At 37.9% G+C, this 22,486-nt stretch overlaps 1 long non-coding RNA gene across 1 annotated transcript; it reads right to left on the bottom strand.

Annotated features, from left to right (window-relative positions):
• Window positions 1–1,248: 1,248 nt before the first annotated feature.
• LOC124273857 lies at window positions 1,249–20,513 on the bottom strand. Its single transcript, XR_006897759.1, has 3 exons — window positions 20,429–20,513; window positions 4,425–4,548; window positions 1,249–1,734 (listed from the first exon to the last, which is right to left on the bottom strand). It is a non-coding gene; the product is annotated as an uncharacterized LOC124273857 (long non-coding RNA).
• Window positions 20,514–22,486: the final 1,973 nt, after the last annotated feature.

Genomic DNA, 22,486 nt, shown 5'->3' with positions numbered 1-22,486 from the left:
CAGCTCTTGCTGGTGCCTTTCCAGGACAGTTTGCTGGTGAGATTTTAAATTTATAAATTTAATGAAAATTAAATTTTACATTTTGTTCTTCTTTTTTATAGCAAGGAAAGAATGACATTAATGTTTGGTTGTTGTTTTTTCATTTTAGTAGTCTTAGTAGACTAAATTAGAATCATTTAAAATTGTGGAAATTGTATTTTTGGTTTTTCTTGGATTGGTGGGTTACAGTTTAGATATTTAAATGCTGAGAGTTATGTTGATAGATTAATGCTTCTGAACTTGTTTCAGGTTAGATTTAGATGTCAAGTTCATGTATTTGGTTGTTGTGAATAAATTATAACCAGTAAATGAGAAACAATACATTAGCCTGGAACAGTTAGCTTGAGTGCCTACTGAACAGCACATTTTTCATTTGGAGAAGTCTTGTTTTCTCATGGACTCAAAGGTTTTCATTTCATGTTTTTTTAAAAATGTAAGAAAACACAATTTACATATATTTCAATAAAATAGATTATATGTACACATTGTTTTCAGGCTTATAATGTGGAACATTTTTTAGCATTAAGTTACATTTTTGGGTGTATTGTGTCTTTCTTTTATAGCAGTGTCAGAAGTTCAGTAATTTTGAGTCACATGTCGCTGCTGTAACACTAACAATTTTACATTTCAACATTGAAACTACATGTGCTTTCCTTTTGGTTTTCAACATGCTGAGTATTAAACAAGGCCCACAGAATTGTTGTATGTGTAAATTTTAAAAAAGGTTAAAAGTTGGATGTTAAATATGTCATATATGTTAATTTGATAAGTGTGGAAAGGATACTATTTGGATTCCATTTGAAGGCATGATTTCACCCTCTCAGTGACTTAGCCACAGAAACTAAGATAGCCCAACCATTCCATGCTCCAAGACAGTATAGATAAGCCAACTAAGAATAGCAACAGAGGTGTTGCATAACCCTGTAGAACTCCAGTGGGGATATATAATATTAGCCATGGTAATGCAATGCAACTATGTCACTAAGCATAAGTTGTCACTTTCTCTATGTCAGCTGAGGTATGGTGTCACGTGACGTCATGAAAGGTCAACAACCTTTACTGTTCTAATTAACCTAATAACCTACAGAGTTGCAATAAGTATTATGCAACGCATGTTGTAAGTTTGGATCACAGTGCCTAGGGCTATTGGTCACAAAAACATGGGACTGTAGTCAAGGGCTTTGGACATAGACCACACAGCACTAGATCTAACATTACCTGATTGCTTTTTACGAGGCATTGCATCTAATGATTTATTCTGCTTTTGCTGGTTTGAATAGGTAATGATCACTTCGAAATAACATTGCATCTTCCTGCATGGGCTTCATTGTAGTACAGAAAGGGCTTAATCCTTTCAATCCCATTCTATGGTCAGAGGACTGTTTGTGGACTTTGATACAAATCAATGATCAATCTTAATGGATATTAGAGCATTGATGCCATGTGTTTTGTATGCAATGATTAACAATTATTTAGACACATGGTAGTAATCTTTTCCTCAAAGCCGAGTCAATGTGGTTTCACATCATTACTTTCTCAGACTCTGAAGTTTTATTTCCTTGTTTCAGTTACTTCACAGAGCTATTACTGACAATAATGAGGTCTGCCTTTGTTCATAGACAAGTGGAAGACATGTGTAGCAAATCATACTTCAGTCTTGTATTCCCAGTAGAAGTTTCTGATAAGTGGTTCAGTCTGAAAACAGAGAGTTGAGAAACTGATTAGTATCATTCTTAAAACAGATTATTTTAAAAACAGCAAAAAGGAATGAGTAATAAAATTAACTTCGGAAACTGAAAGGTTATTTGACATTTGCAAAAGTTATTAATATTAACTATTACTGAAAATAGTGTTCAATGTGGACAAGTTTACACTGACGTCCATTGTTTAAATAAGTTGTATACTTGTGAGATGTTTTGGGAAACAAGACAACTTTACCATGGAGAAAAAAACAAGATGTTCAAGTCACACACATATTACATCAAAGAAGATATGTCATGTTAAACACAATAGGCTGTAAATGAGATTCTTGTCAGGACAATGTGCTTCTTCAACATAACTTTTCAGTTACCCAAGAGTCTTCTGTGGGAAGATGACATTTTGAATCCTAGGTTTAAATGAATCAATGAAAGTGTAGTAAATTCTGCATGTTACACTGCTATTGGCTGGCATTGCATCATGGGGATTAGCCAAAGACCAATTTAATTAAGTGTTGTGACTCACACCTGTTTCATTGCCACCAGGGGGCCAAGTTTATCACATGTCCTATACAGATGAGCAGGAAATCAAAGGTTGAGAGAATGGACTTTCTATGCCCTACCTGTAGATGGGACAATAAGTAATGGCCATGGTACATTTGATGGGTTGTCGGCAAAGGGAAAGTTCACTGACCTCTGCTTGTGTAATCTGACCTAACTATAGGTGAAAGATGTAAGTCTGTAAATGGGGTTCAGTGACCATGGAAATGTGTGGGATCAAATTGGTTTAGGGGTTAACTTTCTTCTTCATGACAAAGAAACAAGAATTTCAGTCAGTATTAAATATGGCTTTTACCAGATTTGATAAAATCAGGAATATGTATAATCTGCTCTCACATTCAGTTCACTGATGGTTAGTGCATATGAAGTGTGATAAAGCTTTAGGTCCAAATACATCAGTGTCGTTTGCTTGATCTTCTATAGCATGCCTGTGCATAATATTGTACAGCATATCAATGTATTATGGAGTCAGCAGAAAATGTATAGGACATAATTGATATCAATGAACCTTTCATGAATAAGATCTTTATTTAACGGCTGTATTCAACGTCTTTATCCAACATGTTTATTCATTGGGAGGGTACATTACTAAAGACTGGAGAGACTTGTTCTAATTGCATATTTATGTTTGCTTCATCAAACTCCATGCATTTACCTATGGACATACAGATGAGCGACACACCTGAATGAGCAGGCAGTTTGTTGACTCTGCCTCCAGCTATTGCATCAGGTACAATATGATTATGGTAATCGGATCAACTGATGTGTCACTTAATGCAGTCCTCTGCTGGGGGTGAAGAGCGACTTACCATGTACTTATGTAAATGTACTCACACTCCAAGGAAACAGAGAAATATACAGGGAATGGATTTGTGGGACTTGTTAATTTAATTGTCATTAACGCAAATATCAGCTGATCTTATATGAAAATAGATTTAAAAAGTGATGATAGATATCACAGTTTGTGTACTATCAATCTTTTCAGTCTATCTAGAAAATATATTTTACGTATTATTATACAAAGACATGGACATCCTACTGGAAATGACATATTAAAGGATTCAACAGAGCTCACCTACTGGTATACTTACATATCTTTCAAATGAGGAGGTGTCTACATATCGGAATGAGCATCTAGAAATCTAATATACAGAATTGGTTTGGCTATGGGAGACTATTTTTATTATTGACATCAAATATACCTCAACATTGTTGCAATCAATTATATTTGGTAAGAATCAGAACCATGTTTGGCACAATATTGCATTGAAATATATTTATTATATATTGATCTATCCATTGCACTAGTTTAACTTATCGCCTGTCATAGCAAAATGTTCCTTTTAGTGGTGACCTTCCAGACCAATACCACTGATTAGTTCAATTAGGTTATGAGATAATCTCATCATCTTCAGTGTGTTTGACATGGAGGAATCTGTGATGAAGTGATCAGAGCATCTCAATTATTGCCCTCAATTAGTGGACATGCTTCACTGGCCAGGCAGGTTGTTGACATAGGCTGAAGATGTTTGGTTTGCCTTAAGGCATGAAATCATTATCTGTTGCCAGATTCTTGTCTTGTGAAGTTTGTAGCTATCTTGGAGTTGTGAAAGAAATAATTAAAATGGTATCGTGGAGTTTGTCCTTGGCATTTTGAGACATGTCAAGTTTAAGTATGTTTTTGTAAGATTAGTAATTCTGTTTCACACATAAGCAAATTGAGTGATAATTACAGAAGCTTCCACTCTTTGTAGACTTAGACAAATTTAGTTTTTGTTTCATGTTTAAGTATATCCACGTTTTTCAAGAAAAAATATGTTTCAACAGCAATGTTAAGCTCACCACACTCACTCACTCACTGAATCACCCACTCATCCACTCACTCATCCACTCACTCACTGAATCACCCACCCATCCATCCACTCTCTCATCCACTCATTCATTCACTCATTCATCCACTCACTGTGAATAATGAAATTAATGTTTCTTCTACAAGAAACCAAGATGAATACGTTTTTATTCATTTGCACTAACAATAGACCACAGTTATGTGTGGAATCAACATTTACGTAACATTGCACAATTCTTCAGATCTACTTACGTTTGAAAGCACTCACTGACACTTACCAGTTCATTCACGCTTAGTGGCAGTGGACATGGTCCAATGGCCATAGAGGACATTGACTTCAAGACACTGGTAGCCTGCAGCCATGGCTGGCCATCCATCAATCAGTATCAAGGGTGGTGTGTTCTGTAGATACGAGTGTTACAGAGTAATGACATGACTATTGCAGTGTGTCATTCACAACACCTTTAGTGGCTACTTGTTCACAGCTAGTTTTGTCAAACAGTTGTCACATCATACCTTTCAAAGATTTGGCTATTGTCCTTGGTTTATGCTGCAGCGAAATGCATGTACATGTTTGCAGTTTTCCTTGTCTGGCAGATGAAATGCAGGTGGAAAATATTTCAAAATAAATATATTATAAAATAATGAAATATTTTGTAACAGCACAGACCAAACCGCAATCTTGGTGCAAGATGAGCACCAGTGCCATATACTTGGTGTGATGCTGCTGGAAATGCTGATAAAAGCATCATAGAATCAGACTATTTGCTTATCCCTTCACACTGGCTGTAAAGGTGTTTACAGATTGGGGGCAGTGGGGTAGCCTAATGGTTAAAGCGTTGGCTCGTCACGCCGAAGACCCGGGTTCGAATCCCCACATGGGCACAATGTGTGAAGCCCATATCTGGTGTCCCCCGCCGTGATGTTGTTGGAATATTGCTGAAAGCGGCGTAAAACCAAACTCAGTCAGTCAGTTTGCAGATTGGTTTGGTTTGTTGTTTATTGCTGCACTCAGCAATATTCCAGCTATATAACTTAAGATAGTCTGTAAATAATAATGAGTCTGGACCTGACAATCCAGTGATCAACAGCATGAGCATCAAGTCTGTAAATAATCGAGTTTGGGATCCAGTGATCAACAGCATGAGCATCAATCTATGCAATTGGGATTCGATGACGTGTCAACCAAGTCAGCAAGCCTGACCACCCGATCCCATGAGTTGCATCTTATGACAAGCATGGGTTACTGAAGACCAATTCTAACCCCGATCTTCACGGGTATGTTTGCAGAAGATATATATTTATGTCTCAGACTGTATTTTCACCAGAGACAGGGATTTATCTACACCTGCTCAGTCATGATGTCACTCAGTGGATTGTCTGGTCCAGATTTGATTGTTTACAGACTGCCATCATATAGCTGGAAATTTGCTGAGGGCTGCATGAAACAGCAAACAAGACACCTGCTCAGACAATCATCCCTAAATGTGCAGCATTTGTCAGTAATATTTCCCAAAATAGGAAGTACATTTTTCCAATTAATGTTAATCTTGTTATTCCTCATCTGATGGCTTGGGCAGTGTGACTTGTATTTCACTGACAACTGGATCATTTAAAAAAGTTGAAATACGATTCAAACATATATTGAAATAGAGAAATACTTAATCAGGTAAAAAAATAACAATCAGTGAGAAAATGATATATTTTTCCCAATTTGCCTGCGATCCTTTGGGTTGGAATCTGAGATGAGTTTTAGAAAGGTACTTCTGTCATGAATTAACTCAGATTATGATGTCAGTAACCTTTATGTTACATTATGTGAGCATAGCCAGTGTCTGTACTCTACATGTGTCTGTTTCATGCCTATACTTTGCTAAAATACAGGGTGCCATTGTACAAAACGATCTTAGAGCTAAGGTTACTGTAACTCCCTTATCTTAACATGGACTTAAGGTAGTCTTAGCGTTAAGGTTGTTTTGTACAACGGCACCCAGGTTGGTGTTGACACTAGTGCTTCTGACATATCTGACAGTGGTGTACAAACTTGTCATTTGCAGTAGTGACACTAACTGCCAGCAGGGCATTCACCCCGAGAATATGCTCTCACTTCATATAACTGTTGAATAATAAAATATATTCCAAAGGTGTGTTGAATAACACTTATATCCTCTTTAGCAGTTGAATAACACCATATATCCAGATGATGCCATTATGTATATGGATCATGTGGGAAATATTAGGCAATATAGGCATGTGTCATATTTCATCATGTTGTGTCTGTGTCAGTGTAATGGTTAATCCTGCTCCAGTGAGAGGATTTGTCTTCATCCTTCAGTGGTTCTGACTTACAGGAAGGACATACCTTTATATAACAGAAACATTCATGAATAGGACAAAGCAAAGGTTTTCTTGTTCAATTGATTCTTTATAATGAATGTACTGTTCCATATCTACTTTTGATATCCTAACTAGTGTCCTGTCATTGTACTGATCAATTTAATGAAAGGGTACAAATTATCAAGAAATTCATATCCAGCTTAATGGTTATGCCTTGCTGGTTGTAACTATTCTAGCAAATCATGGGGAGCTATAAACTATGAGATTACCTTATTTATTGAGTCTGGGATATTTATTGAGTCTGGGAAGGTTGGAGGTAGTCTATAAACCGAGGGTGATCTCATGCTCCCAAGATAATGGTGCATTGTCACCCTGCTCAAGTCATGGGCTATTAGCATGAATTGCATGTGCTGTTAATGTCAGAATTTATTAATATCTCAGTCTGCTTTTAGTTTATGCAAGGGTGTTTTACATCAAATTTTATCAAGGAAGCATCTTTTGCTCATTTCCTCCAAATGTCCCTGGTCTGTGCATTATGAGGGTCAAGGCATCCTTCAGCTTCCTGCGGGTTAGCTCACCAGATCAGTGGAGGTCATCTTACAATAACAAGGATGTTACCTCCTCTGATGGTGTTTGTACAGCCACAGGAGGGGAGGGGGGAGGTAGTCCAGTCTCCACTATACAAGTTCTGGGATGGATAGGCAGTTTCCCTATCAGGGGGCGGTTGAAGCAAGATTGGACCCAGCCAGCCCGTTACTTACGGGGTGGAGGAAGATGTCTCATGAGTTACTTATGGGGTGGAGGAAGATGTCTCATGAGTTACTTATGGGGTGGAGGAAGATGTCTCATGAGTTACTTATGGGGTGGAGGAAGCTGTCTCATGAGTTACTTATGGGGTGGAGGAAGCTGTCTCATGAGTTACTTATGGGGTGGAGGAAGCTGTCTCATGAGTTACTTATGGGGTGGAGGAAGCTGTCTCATGAGTTACTTATGGGGTGGAGGAAGATGTCTCATGAGTTACTTCCGGGGTGGAACAAGTTGTGTATTGAGTTCTTGTGGGTTGATGGGAGTTGCCTTCTCAGTTACTTAAAAGATGGAGGGAAGGGGTTGAGGGAAGAGTGGAAACTCTTGAAGAACCATTCCTTACAACCAGGGTTTTGTGGATTCTGTGCAACTTCTTTCCTTACAACCAATGTGGTTTTGTGCAACCTCTTTCTTTACAACCAATGTGGTTTTGTGCAACCTCCTTTCTTACAACCTCTGGCGTCTCCTTTCCGTGATATTGCTGGAATATTGCTAAAAGCGGAGTAAAACCATACTCACTCACTCACTCAGTCACTGCTTACAACCACAGGGGTTTTGTGGTAACTCCTCTGCAGTGGTTTATTCTGTGCATGGTAAACATCATTAACTTGTAGAGGATGTTTACACAGTTGGTGATGACTACTGGTATTTAGCTGAATATTGTTTACTTTATTCAAGCTCAATTTCTTATCACAGAAATATACCCCTATAATTTCATGATAAGAAAGTATAAGGTCACACAAACATAGTGTTTAATGGGTGAACCATCTCTTTTCCCAGCCATTCGTTCATATGGAAACATTATTTCATTCGAATGGATGTGCCAAACTGTGCTGAGTTTGACAGTCTTTCTGTTGATATTGCTTTAATGTCTGTCGAAAACAGTTTCTTAAAAAGATGTAGTTGTAGCTCTTATGAGCTCTAAAATGTTACTCGAGGCTTTGAGATGACTTTGTAAACTGGTTGGTTAGTAACATATCCACACAGTTACACATATTTCAGTTAATTTCAAAATAACAATTTTCAATCTTCAAAGGGTGGTGTGGCCATCTAGGGCACTGCAATTTGCTCTCACAGAATTGCATCCCTTGGGCATGCCCAAAACATATCATTCTTTTGAAACCTGTACCTCTATTACATCATTGCCATAAATCATTAATTCTGGCTGCACAAAACATTAACAAGGTGGAAAAGTTAAAGAAGTGAGTATTGTTCAACTTTTAACAAGGAGTTCTATCATCTTGACAACTAGTCATGTGTAGTTGACAGTTAATAGAATTTCTGTTGAAAATTCTTGAGAATAATTTTGCATGATTGCAGTCAAAATACAGGATTTGTGCCAGTGCTGTGATAGAGTTAATCTTAGAATTATTAATAATGATAACTATTGTTCCTATGATTGTGGTTCAGGAGCCAGTTGGACCGCCTCCGTGGTATAGTGGTTAGAGCGCCCGCCCGGAGAGCGGAAGGTCGCGGGTTTGATCCCCCAACGCGTCATACCAAAAGACGTTAAAATATGGTATTTGTTGGTCCCTGCCTGGCGTTCGGCATTAATGGGTAAAAGGACTGGTCGGCTCGGAGTCAGTATTATGTGTCTGAGTTGGGTACTCATGCTTTACTACGGCATGGTATCCCAGCACTATAAAACCAGCTTAAGTCTGGGCTAGTACAAGCAGCCGCACATACACATACACACACACACACACATGCATGCGCGTCGTCATATGAGCGAAATATTCTCAAGCATGATGTTAAACCCAATTTCACCTCACCTCAGAAGCCAGTTTGAACTGGATGTGTTTTTAAGTTACCCTTGTTAGTGAATTCAACTCACTCACTCACTTGCTCCTGGTGTCCAGTGCTGCAGTATTGCTGAAGTATTGCTAAAAGTGGCGTGAACTAAACTCACTCACTCACTCAACTCAACTAATATTTGCCAGCTTGCATCATGTTATTTAAGCCAAGAAATGGAGAACTAGAAGGAAATATATCAGGGGCTATTTGTTATATTTTCATTCATAAATTCTTTATCAAAATATGCAGCTGTTTACTTGATTTTCTGCAGATAATTGTAATAGTCAAAGACAGAAAGTAGATATCAAGATTTGTGTAACATGATATATAATGACTAAATATATATAGTTATAAGTGTGTCTACGTTAATTGAAAGGTGGTAGCAAGTGATTTCGCATCATGGCAACTTCCTCAATAACCCAATATAACATAGCTAGTTAATCACCAATTACGCATGTTTCCTCAACAACTATTCCCCCTACCCACTGGAGTCTATTGGTACAATATGCCAGCATGGCCTTGAGGGTGGGAGGTCAAGGGGATGGGCTAACCATCTGCCCATAGTTTGTATATCCTGATGAAGGCTTTGTCCAGTAGGGGGCAGTGCCAGGGTCAGGTTGTTTGACCTTTACTTTTCATCACTAGCCATCATTGACCCAGGGCCATGGAGCTTATCCATCCTGGAATTTCTTACAGAGCATTGAGTGAAATATACAGATGTGTTAAATGGAGAGGGTCTGGAGGGGGTGGGCTCAGTTCCTTTGTAGACTTGTTAAACTGATGGGATATTCTGAGATATGTCTGACCTTATTAACTGTCAAGTCCATGAAATCTTGGAAAGAGATAAGATGATTAGAGAAGTGGTATTTGATGTTTTTCCATCATTTGTCCAAAGATATTTATGTATATAAATGCTAGAACTGTGGGATGCAGCTAATTTGTGATTGCATCTTTTGTGAAGATTTTCATGAAAAGTTCCATCAAATTTTCTTTTTTTGTACTTGTATTTTTTATCAACGAAGGATATTCAGATGTTCCAGTGTCACTGTTAGAAAAGCAGAACCACAAATAAGATGAATAAAATTCAAATTTTGCTATAATCCTCTTGTATATTTGTTCATTGAGTGACAAATGAAATAATTGACTGTAGCTATAGCAGATATATTGTGTGATCTCTTCGGATCATATTTTTGTTCTGGAACACATTCCCACTTCTGAGGTAAGTTAAGTACCTTAGACACAGATGAGAGCTCAACCCATTACTAAAGAATTCACTCCACAGACAAATCTTGCTCTTGCTCTTGACTTCAATTAGATCTTTAAAGATACTGTAAATGCTCAGCGGAGGGTCAACCATGTATACTATTTCAAAAGTCAAAACGTTTCTATCAGTAACCTCTATTTGTTTACTAGCAAAATCAGAAATCAACATTTCAATGACTATATTCTTGAAAGTGCAAGCTCGGTCATTTCCATGCAAATATTTGTTAGTCTTGTGCAGGTATTTTGATTTTGGAGGTTCATTAGGACACACAATATGAGGAATTCAACTTGTCTACAATATGAGGAATTCATCTTGTCTATTCTCTATGCAATCCAGATGAAATCTCCTTTGTCTCTAAATCATTATAAAACATTGTAGCACATGATGACCCTCCCTTCGCAACCCTCACAGAAGTATGTTTACACAAACTACAATGAATTACACCTAGACCATTAGGTCACAGTGACCTGGCCATCTACAAACACTGACCAGATCTTTTTACCACTCACATTGTGAGGGTCAGATTATGCTGGGCTGCTGTGGTCCTTGGATTTAATGGCTAGCTATTACTAGATTTCTGACACCCTGAGATTTATAGTGAATCTAATGACCAGTTATAAGCTTTTGACCTTGTAATGTAAGCAAACAGAACATATTGATAGAAAGGTTTTGATTGGACACTTGAAAGAAATAGCCTCCTCGTTAAGTAGTTTTCCAATACCTCACTGTTGATGGGTGTAGGTCTATCATTAAGGCATAAAAGCTGGTTTCATTTGAGTAAGCCACCATTGTTTATTACTTTAATGTCCTGCAAGGGCCATATCTGTGTGTAATTGATGGAGTGAGAGTGAGATAGTGCATGGAGTGACTGGTACTTTACTGGATGGAACCCTAGCTGTTTGTCATCAGCACAGTAACACATTATGGGAGTGATGTAAACAGACCTGGAACCTAGTGGTACATGTCCTGCTAGTTGGTAGGCAGGTGGAAGACATTACTCGGGGGTGTTACATCAAAGGTAACCTCTGTTGTAACATAGAGAAATACTACACATGTTATTAGATTGCTTGTAATGTTGTGCAGGTGGTACATATTCCAACGCTGCTACGCTCTAGTCAGTCTAGTTAGTTTGAACCACATTATTTTCCGTACAGCCTTGAATTCCCTGCAGTGCTAAAGCCTAAATGAAGCAGGTCTAGATTTCCTCAAGTTCTGAATCACTGGTCTCCCTGGGGATACTTTTCAATTTAAATGGGTTTATTTGTTACAATCAAAATTTTATTTATCAGAGACTAAGCATTAGTCTACATTCTAGTCGTCATGGCCCCCCGGACCTGTTTTGAGGAGATGTACTGTGAACTATATAATCGTTTATAAAGCTAAAAAAACAAGTATCTCGAAGGAAACGAATCCTAAAGACAATACTAGTAACAAAAAATGTTAAAAATCTACCATTCCAGAAAATCCTTAAATTTGATTAGTGAAGCTGTTGTCACTTGACCGAATATGTTAGTGGGGAGGTGACTTTCTGATGATCACTGTTTCTGTGTAGTGTTTGGTAGATTATTTGCTTTGGCCATAAAATCAAAAGACAATGCCAACGAAGAAACCATTTTTCTTGCAAAAGGTTTTCACTATTTCTCTATTTACAAAAATGTGAAAAAGTTATTTTTGTGTAAAATGTGCCAGGTGTAGACTCATGCTTGCCATTGTCAAAACATCGTGTTGTCACAGATCAAAATCTATATTTGTTTTCTGAGCACGAAAATGTTATATATTGATTGCGTTGTACATGTTTTCTGATTGTTGGTCCAGTTTATACTGCTGTTTAACAGTTGGATATATGAAGCTGACTATTATACAGACTCAGTATAATGTGTCTGAGTGGGGTATTCATGCTTCACTGCGGCATGGTATCTCAGTGGGCTAGCACTATAAAACCAGCTTCAGTCTGGGCTAGTACAAGCAGCCGCACATACACATACACACGCATGCACGTCGTCATATGAGCGAAATATTCTCAAGCACGACGTTAAACCCAATTTCACCTCACATCTTTCAAATAATGACAAAGGTTTCTGAAGAACATCTATAAACTAGCTCTCAATTGATTTTTAGACAGCCTGGAACAGAAACAAGAATGGTTAGGATCCTTAGAGTGAAACTGTTGATGTCTCATCATCCCTTTGTGAAGACCAGAGGTCTTTTGATAGCTTTGCTGTTATGACAGCTGAAGTACTTCATTAATTATTCATTTCACCATTTCAGCTGCCTCATCACCTGCACTAGCCAGGGCACTCTCAGCCATCCAGAGCACACAGAAGCGGCCCCGCAGTGAGAAGAAGGCTATTCCAGATGAACAAAAAGACGGTAAATACTTCGGAAGAAGGCAACGCAACAACAATGCTGCCAAAAAGTCACGAGACGCAAGGAAAGCAAGAGAAGATGAAATAGCAATCAGGGCCAGTTTTTGGAGAAGGAAAACGCAATACTAAGAGCCCAAGTAGCGACATTGCGAGAAGAAGCCAACTCCCTACGGCAGCTCTTACTTCAGAAGAGGTCAAGACATTAGGACACACTGTTTATCTTATCTTTCAGATTTTATATACCTGCAGCAGCTGTTACTATTGTATTTCTGTGTTGTGTTTGTTCCTTAAAGGGGTTCTTTTAGTGTACGGGGTGGTGGGGTAGCCTTGTGGTTAAAGCATTTACACGTCATGCCGAAGACCCGGGTTCGAATCCCCACATGAGTACAATATGTGAAGCCCATTTCTGGTGTCCGTGATATTGATGGAAAATTGCTAAAAGCGGCGTTAAACTAAACTCACTCACTCTTTTAATGTACAATACATGTAGTACAATCAGAGATGCAGACAATTATGCTTGTCCTCCAATAATAACTATGTTTTGGCACTGATTTTCACGAATTATTTACATGCTTAATATTTCACACAGAATAGACTGTAACTGTCCTGGCCATATGAAGCATTCTGCCAATGGCATGTACACCTGTTATTCTTCAGAGCTGGAAACACCACAAAGGTTGTCTTCAAAACAATAAAAAGTTTATTATCTCATGAAGAATATTATGAATAGGTGGAGCTTCAACCTTATGTTTGACACGATGCAGTTTACAGACTCTGCAAGTTTCTCCAGCTCCAGTCCTTGTTGAAATTATACTCTGATGGATGTCACTGATATGGTTGTCACATGCCGTTAGGAAACTAGTATTGGTACATTGTTTCATCTTGATGTCCATTGTTTTGATGTTTATATATTGCTTTGATATTCAATTTCAAGGTTAAATATTATTGAACTTTTCAAATGCAAGCCTAGTCATTTTTCAGCTTGGTTTTAGCTTTCCAACCCTATTTTTCAAGTATTGTTGATGTTGTCTACATATGTATTACAAGCGTCAGTGCATATACATGTGTTTTATATCCGTTTAGACATAACGAAAAAATGTTGCAGCAAAGAACTGAATTATGGTACCATTATAAGCAATTATTATTTAATTGGAATTACACTCTTTTACTCCACTAATTACTTCAAAACTTTAATTAGGGTTGGCATCTGTGGCCACTGCATGTTACTCAGTCACATAGCCCACAGTTCGTGACTAGCTCCTTGCATAGGTAGAACATCGCTTAGCTGTCAGTGTGCATACAGTCTGGACTATGTCCATGACGATCAACAAAACACTTCAGTGAAAATCCTTCATTCTCATGTAAGTACTTCTTACGAACATTTTTTGGCACCGTAAGAACACTCCAGCCCGTTTGCTTGGTCATCAAAATTGTTATGAAAATGGTCATTTGAGTGATTATAAGGTTGCCAATAAAATGGTTTCCTTTACCTGAAAGAACCCCTTTAAGACCTCTGCAAACCTTCTCTATAGTGCTGTGTTAGATTAACTCACTCACTGTTTTATTACTGTTGAAATAGACTCAAAACCTTCCTATTTATGCAAATAAATCTATGTACATAGCAATAGTGTTTTAGATAATTAGGTGGCTAAATCTAGATTACTGATAAAGCTATTAAACTGATATTCAGACTTGATCCTATTTTCTAAAGTAACTGTTATTAGTTTATCAAAAGGACATCTCCTAATTTTGTCTCAACAGATGTATACCACCATTCTGAATGATTTCATGTACAGTGAGGGGCGGTGGGGTAGCCTAGTGGTTAAAGCGTTCGCTTGTCTCACCAGAGACCTGGGTTCGATTCCCCACATGGGTACAATGTGTGAAGCCCATTTCTGGTGTCCCCCACTGTGATATACCTGGAATATGGTTAAAAGCGGCGTAAAACTGAACTCACTCACTCACTCATGTACAGTGAAATAGAGTAAAAAACAGTGATCTCACTTTTTGTGTAAGAGATTGACAGCTTTAGGTCTCATTTTTGGGAGAATTTGTGTATAATGACAATTTGTTTTCGCGATCTATTTGTAAATGTTATATAAGGAAATGGGATGTAAATCTGATTATCTCACTTAGCTGTAAACCCTTATTTGTTCATGCAAAGGTCTTCACTACTTAATGTTAATTTTTTAACATTGTTTGGTTGTCACGTTTTAAACCTTTGTCTTTTATGCTGTCTTGTATATTGTAGGACACTTGTGATTCTCTGTATGGTTAGTTGATAGCAGGCAACATATGATAGCAATTCGCTATATTTAGTTTCACAACCAAGTTGCAAGGATGACAGTAATCAACTTCATGGACTTGGAACATGTTCTGTAATGATAAGATGTTTAGTTTTAGTTTCTATTAAGCAGTGATGAGTTGTTTATCAGACAAGGTCAGAACATCACTTTCTGTCACATATCTTCACGGGAGCGTCTGTAGACTTTGATCATTCACAGCATGCAGCTGAACCATACCAGGAAAGTCATGGCAACCTTGAATAGGATCTAACATTACAATCTTAAATGGTTTGATCTTGAGTTCATTCCTTTAAAAATTATTATATGCTTCAAGAAAATGTCTTATACATTACAGGGAGTTGTGGCCCAGTGGTTATTGTGTTTAACTTGTCAGTTCACAACTGTTGTGATACAGGTGCTAAATTGTGATGTATAACAAAACCAAATGATCTCAAAGCTTGCACGTTGTTGGGATGAATGATACACCAAAACCACAAGTCAGTATGTAGCACTGTGATTGTTATGTTATGTGTGACAGTTCACTAATTTGGAATGAAATATCTGAAATTTAGTCAGATTTTAACATTGGAAAAGAAAGCTTGATTTCTGTTCCCAAAACACTTATTTGGTGTGAAATATTTGTGTTTTTTCGACACCAGACATGAAATCACTTTGATCACACTGAATTATCGATTTTGTATGATAAAAATCGTAAAAAACATTCTCACTCATATGGTAAAACTCACATATTGGTCTGAGATCTGAATGTGATTTGATTACATTAGTTTGAAACATTCTAATTGGTACAAAATGAAGCAATTCATGTATCATATCTTTCCAATAATTATTGCTTAGCAGGGTTCGAAATACCCCATATATTAGTGTGCAACGGTTAAAAGATGTTCTCTGTGCCCTTTTGACACGCCTAATTTTCTGGAGACATAGCTCACATTTAGTCATTTAATCCCCCAAACAATTATTTATTACCAAACTGAATAATACCATACATATTTGAATGCTCATAAACCCATTTCTTTATTTAACACTAAATTTCAAATGATTATCATCATTGTCATTTATTCTAAAAATATGTGGGCATACTTGATTTCTGAAAGGCACACCTAAAATATTTGTCTGGTGCCCTAAGGCACACTTACAAAAAAAAGTATTTCTATCCCTGCTTAGTTTGCAGTTGAAGCAAAAACTTTGAAAAAAAACTTCAAAAGTTCTTAAAGGGGAGATAAGTACTCCTTACTCTCATCACTCCCCCATCAAACATGTTTTTGCTTCATTTAACCAACCCAAGCAGTGTTGATTGGAAATATATATACAATTTAAATATACCTGTATATTATTTCTATTTCAAAAGGTTTGAAAAATAATCTACAAAATCATATCTCATTGTGGATCTGTTATTACTAAGTCTTGCGGCGACATGGGGTGCTGGTTAAAATGTTTCTAAACCGATGCGGTTCGATTCCCCCATGGGTACAATGTGTGAAGCCCATTTCTGGTGTCCCTCAATATTGCTGGAATATTTCTAAAAGCGGCGTAAAACCATACTCACTCACTCACTACTAATCTGCCGAGTGTTACATTTCCATGTATTCCAAAAGCTGTTTACTGCTGTTTCACAAACTTCTGTATATAATAATACTGATATGGGACAAGTTAGGCTACAGTTCATGCAGCTTAAACATCAGAAACTAGCATCTCAGGAAACGTGATGAAAAAGTCAATATTAACTCGTCCCTTAACAGACCAACTGTAGGTTGAATGACTAACATTCAAGATGTGATCATGTGACAATATGAAGATAGAACTACGAGGCTGATATTGTCTATACCCATATGTTATTTTATGAATTTCAGTTTTGCCATAATGTAAAAAAATCAATTATATAACCCCCGGTGATTATGATCAGTTATTCCAACAGATCACGGCGGTACCTCTGTTGTCACAGGTCAAAGAGTTGTTGGTTCTGTAGCTTGTGTTGAATGTGGTAGACCATGCATATTAAAACCTATCACTGCCATTGTAAATATATCGTTGTGTCAAAGTGATGAAATGTATGAATTATAAATGATAATTTGTACATGTTCTACCCAAACCAACTGAATCGTATGTTCTTTTTTCGGAAAATCTGTGAAAGTGTATGATAATGAATTTATGTATCAAGTATGTAGGATATATCGGATAGGTGAAACTATTCATTTGTGAAATTTATATATTGTATTTAAACTTCAAGATTAATTTGCAATCACCACAATTGTCTTTTGCAAAATAGTTTAAAAAATTAGCAATCATCATTTGAAACAAATGTACAGCTCTACACAAATATGCTCAACTGAGACATGATTATGCGGAAATGTGTATGTTTGTTGGTCACTATTTTTTCCTTGTACGGTAATACGGGTTGGCACAACATTTGCTCTAGTGTATGCTCTGTGACGTAGTATTGTCTAGTAATGTAGATTAGATCTACATGTATCATATTACTAGCAATTTGTGTGATAACCAGGAGACATACTTTTCTGTTAATACATTTTTTCATTTGTATATTTTCCTGTTTAATTGTGGAGGAGGATAACTGTTTTATTTCTTTTTGTCAAATTAATCAAAAACCTCTTGAAAACATATATTTCTTTGTAGACCTATGTCAAACTAATTTGCTCTGAGTGTAAAATGAGACAGTTTTGAAAATCACAAGATAATAAATTCACTTTTTATTCCAGTAGTCCCAGGAAATATAGTTTTTATTAATGCTTTGAAGTTGAAGATCGAATACGAACACTTGTTAAGTAAATTGCTTTAAGACAGCCAGATTGATTTTATTTCCTGATACATATCTAATGTGCGCTACTCTTTGAATATTGCTTCAGAAATTATATTTTCATTTCTAGACATCAGTATAAGCATTTGTATTAAGAAAATCAATTCATTGAAGGAATTGAAATAGAAAAGTCATGAAGATTAATACTGCTAGACATTGGTGCTCCTATACTACAGGTTCTTCATAATTAAGGACAACTGACAGCTTGTTCTCAAGACTTTTTAGATAAAATGATAATCTCTAATATGAATGTTGCTGTGGTAATCTGAGAAGTGAATGAAAGTTATTGTGTAGTATTTGTTGCCAAAACCATGAACACCTCAACTGTTTCGTGTCTGAATATGTCGTACATCTCAGGGACATAAGTCAATACCTGCAAAGTATAGCTTAGATTTTTTTATGGATAACCGAATATGCATTTGCAGTATACACCAGTAATAAATTTGTTTTGAAATGATATATTGTTGTGTGCTTCTTTTGTGCAGACAGAGGAAGACAGGTTTTACTGTCTGTAGAATGGTGCTTGTACTGTCTGCTGACCAGGCAGTGGCTTGTGTGATATAACTGTAATGTTGCTGACTAGGTTATGACAGCTGCTGCTTCTGTCACTCATCCAGCTACTGACCCATGAAGATCGGGGTTAGAATTGATCTTCAGTAACCCATGCTTGTAGTAAGAAGTGACTAAGGGATCGGGTGGTCAGGCTCTCTGACTTGGTTGACACATGTCATCGTATCCCAATTGCGTAGGTCGATGCTCATGCTGTTGAGCACCGGATTGTTTGGCCCAGACTTGATTATTTACAGACTGCCACCATATAGCGGAATATTACTGAGTGCAGCCTAAAAGTGAACTCACTCATCCAGCTTAGTTTAATTTGATACAGCTGACCTTTGAAGATCTGGGTTACAGCTGATCTTCAGCAACCCATGCTTATAGGGTGGGTGATAAACAGGATCAGGTGGTCACCTTAGCTGACTCAGCCGATTTATGTCATTTTGTCCCTAGAGATGGATGTTCATGTCGCCAGTTGGGGCGTTGGGAAGGCTAATGGTTAAAAGGTTTGTAAAGCCACAGGCCCCAGTTCATTTCCCATGTGGGTGCAATATGTGAAGCCCATTTCTTATGTCCCCTTGCCATGAAATTGCTGGAAACCTCACTCACTCACTCATGCCAGTAGCAAGATTGTCAGGTTCAGACTCCATGGTATAGCTGGAATATTGCTGAGTTACACTACACTTCAAAGAAACAAATTTCATACATCAACCGCCTCTGTGGTGTAGTAGTTAGAGCGTCCGCCCAGAGAGCAGAAGGTCGCGGGTTCGATCCCCGACCACGTCAAACCAAAAGACGTTAAAATATGGTACTTGTTGGTCCCTGCCTGGCGCTCGGCATTAATGGGTACAACAAGGACTGGTCGGCTCGGAGTCAGTATAATGTGTCTGAGTGGGGTATTCATGCTTCACTGCGGCATGGTATCTCAGTGGGCTAGCACTATAAAACCAGCTTAAGTCTGGGCTAGTACAAGCAGCCGCACATACACATACACATGCATGCACGACGTCATATGAGCGAAATATTCTCAAGCACGACGTAAAAAAATTTCATTTCACCTCACCTCACCTCACCTCACCTCATCTGTAATATTGCTTACTGCAGCATACAATGTTCAGTCAGTCTATAGCTGGCTAACTTGTTGACGACCACATGAACTGGCTTCAACAGTTAGGCTTGAGACAAACAGTGTAATATGTATGATCTGGACTAAGGGTTAAATCTGGGTAGTGTAATATTACTGGTCTTAGGGTGTTTTTTGAGACAAATGAACAGTGTAATAAGAACTGGTCTACGGATTTGACTTGAGACAATTCACCAATGTAATGTGAAACATTTTACGAATGCTTCAAAAAGTAGCGAATTAACCTTCGGATAATATTTTCATGATATAAAATCACCCGCATACGGACCTTTTGGGTATTAAAATTTACGTCAGCGTAGGTTACCACAGTTCTGGTACAGAGGGTTCACAAGACTGAATAAGTCAACAAGTGTTTATCAAACATAAAACACGAAAATGCACCCAGAAGGAGAGGTACTGTTGCTATAACTCAAAACCATCAGAGGTTAACCAGTGTCTCATTGCAATTTAATGCTAAAACGACCAGACATTTCCGTCGTCTTGTACCGGGCGGTAAGTATGGAACATAAGTTGCAGAAACTGTCAAATTCAACATCTCGCCACGAATATACAGTTACCACAACAAACAATTCAGTTAATAGCATTCAGGGTAACTCACCACTGCTGTTAAACGCCACAGCCACCAGTAACTTATATTTGAAAAATAATCGAATTGATTCAGGTGCAAGAGTATTCGAGCAAGAGTTTGATCATCCTCGATAATCTCCAGGGTATACGTTACGATCACTCTCCACATATAGTTGAGAGTGATCGTAACGTATACCCTAAAAATAGAGATAATCGAGGATGGAGTTTGATCATTACCTCTTGAAATCAGCCATGTTCTACACGTTATGCTCTCCTCTGTACTGTTTACATGAATTGTTTAAATGAACAAATTTCTTATTCACGTGAGCGTACCTGGTAACTTTCAAAACACTTTCTAAATGATTTGCTTGTGTCTTCAAAACAAACCAGTGGTTAAAAAAGAACTCCTTATCCCATCTTGTACTTTCACTTTCATTTTAGTGTGGAAATGATGACAAAACTACGGCTGTCTATATGATATATATGCAGTGGTTAGGAAGCCCGGATAAGGTGAAAAGGCGTTTAAGATGTGTTGAAGATTATTGAACTAATATAGCTAGTGCTTGATCCGGAATAATGTTACGATGCAAGCCGGCTGAGAAACCATTCCAATCTGACACGCATGCGCACTTAAGATATATCCTCCTTTTTATTCACTGACAAATACAACTTGGCCCAGGAGGGGGATAAGATACTGTTCCTGATAAATGGGAAATATTCCTATCATGTGCGTCATTGTTTCATTAAGAAGACAAACGATTAATGGTATTAAAGTCATTAGAATCCTGTAAATTGTATTTTGGATCTGGAAAATATCTACTGTACACGTTTCAAGGAATGCACAATACTAATATACCATAATGTCATCCGCATGAAGAAAACAAGATCAGAGAGAAAAAGAGTCAAAGGGAAACAGGTTTATTGAAGTGTGACCTACGAGTCGCGATATCCATGTAATAATGCAGAAGCTCACTCTACACCTGACATGGGCGGATCCAGAAATTTTGAAGGGGGGGTGGGGTGTTTTCGAACCCCTGACACACACACACACCCAATGGCTCCGCCAACGCAAAACAAAATCTTCAATGTGGTCTTAAGTCAATTTCAAGGTGAACCACCACCCCACCCCACCCCACCCTTTCTGGATCCGCCAATGCCTGAAGAATTGACATTGAAAACGTAATCGTCCTAGAGGTAGAATCGTAAAGCGGGTCCATTAAAGGGAGGTAACTCTTACCACCTTAATTCATAGGAGCTTCAGTGCCATTAAATTCACTTCGATTTTCCTGAGAGACAGTTACCTTTGATTTTTCACTTACAACATGTCGAACGAAGAACAGATTCAAATGCACAAACCACAATCATGGATTGTTTGGCCAGTTCATGTTTTAAATGAGGTTATCGAATGTTGTTAGACGAGAAATTGGAAAAACCAGGGAAGGTATTGGCAGTTTGAGATTATATACAAGGTTTGATGTATATACTCACTGTCAGAAAAAAGGAAGCCGGTGATGTATTATATATATTCCTGGTTTAACGGAAACAAGAAGTTGATTGGCAATATTAAAACAGGCTATAAATAGGCAAAACCGACCATAACGTAAATCCAGTGTATCCCACTGTGTCGGACTCAACTACATAAAAGGCATTAATGGAAATCTCTGATAAACATGTCGGTTCGGTTCTAAATGACTGCGCTGTTCAATATCAGCTGCATTATGCTGAATGGAGGTCTGTGGATTAATCTTTATCGTCACACTCATTTGCATAGTTATATCACGTCGACCTGTAAACAGTGGAGACAAACCAGTGGTTGATATGGTGAGCAAATCCACTCTGCCTTGAAACGATGACACGCATTCAGCCATGACACCATGTCGACTTCTGATGCATAATTAACTGGGACCTACTTTAACACTTTTACCCACTAGGCAAGGCAGTTCGTTTACCTAGTAGGATTCAAACATGTAACATTTCGATATTTAGTGAGTAGTCAATTTGATACTTATTTGAGACCTTTGTGTTCCAAAAGTTCCAAAAACTTCAGGAGAGGCGATTAACGGGATTGGGTGTCAGACTCGCTTACTTGGTTGACATATGTCTTCGTATCTAAACTGCGTAGATTGATGCTCATGCTGTTGATCACTGGATTGTCTGATCCAGACTCGATTATTAAAGCCTGCAACCATATACCTGGAATAATTGCTGAGTATAGCGTTCAACTACAAAAATAATCCGACGTCATCATCAAGATTTAGATTTTTCCAGTGACAGGTATGTTCTAAATACAAGGAGGGGCGGTGGGGTAGCCTAGTGGTTAAAGCGTCGCTCGTCACGCCGAAGACCCGGGTTCGAATCCCCACATGGGCACAATATGTGAAGCCCATTTCT

This window comes from Haliotis rubra, unplaced genomic scaffold, assembly GCF_003918875.1.
Source record: "Haliotis rubra isolate DU_JTF1 unplaced genomic scaffold, ASM391887v1 Scf185, whole genome shotgun sequence".
NCBI lineage: Eukaryota > Metazoa > Mollusca > Gastropoda > Lepetellida > Haliotidae > Haliotis > Haliotis rubra.
This window is presented reverse-complemented; position numbering and strand designations above follow the sequence as displayed.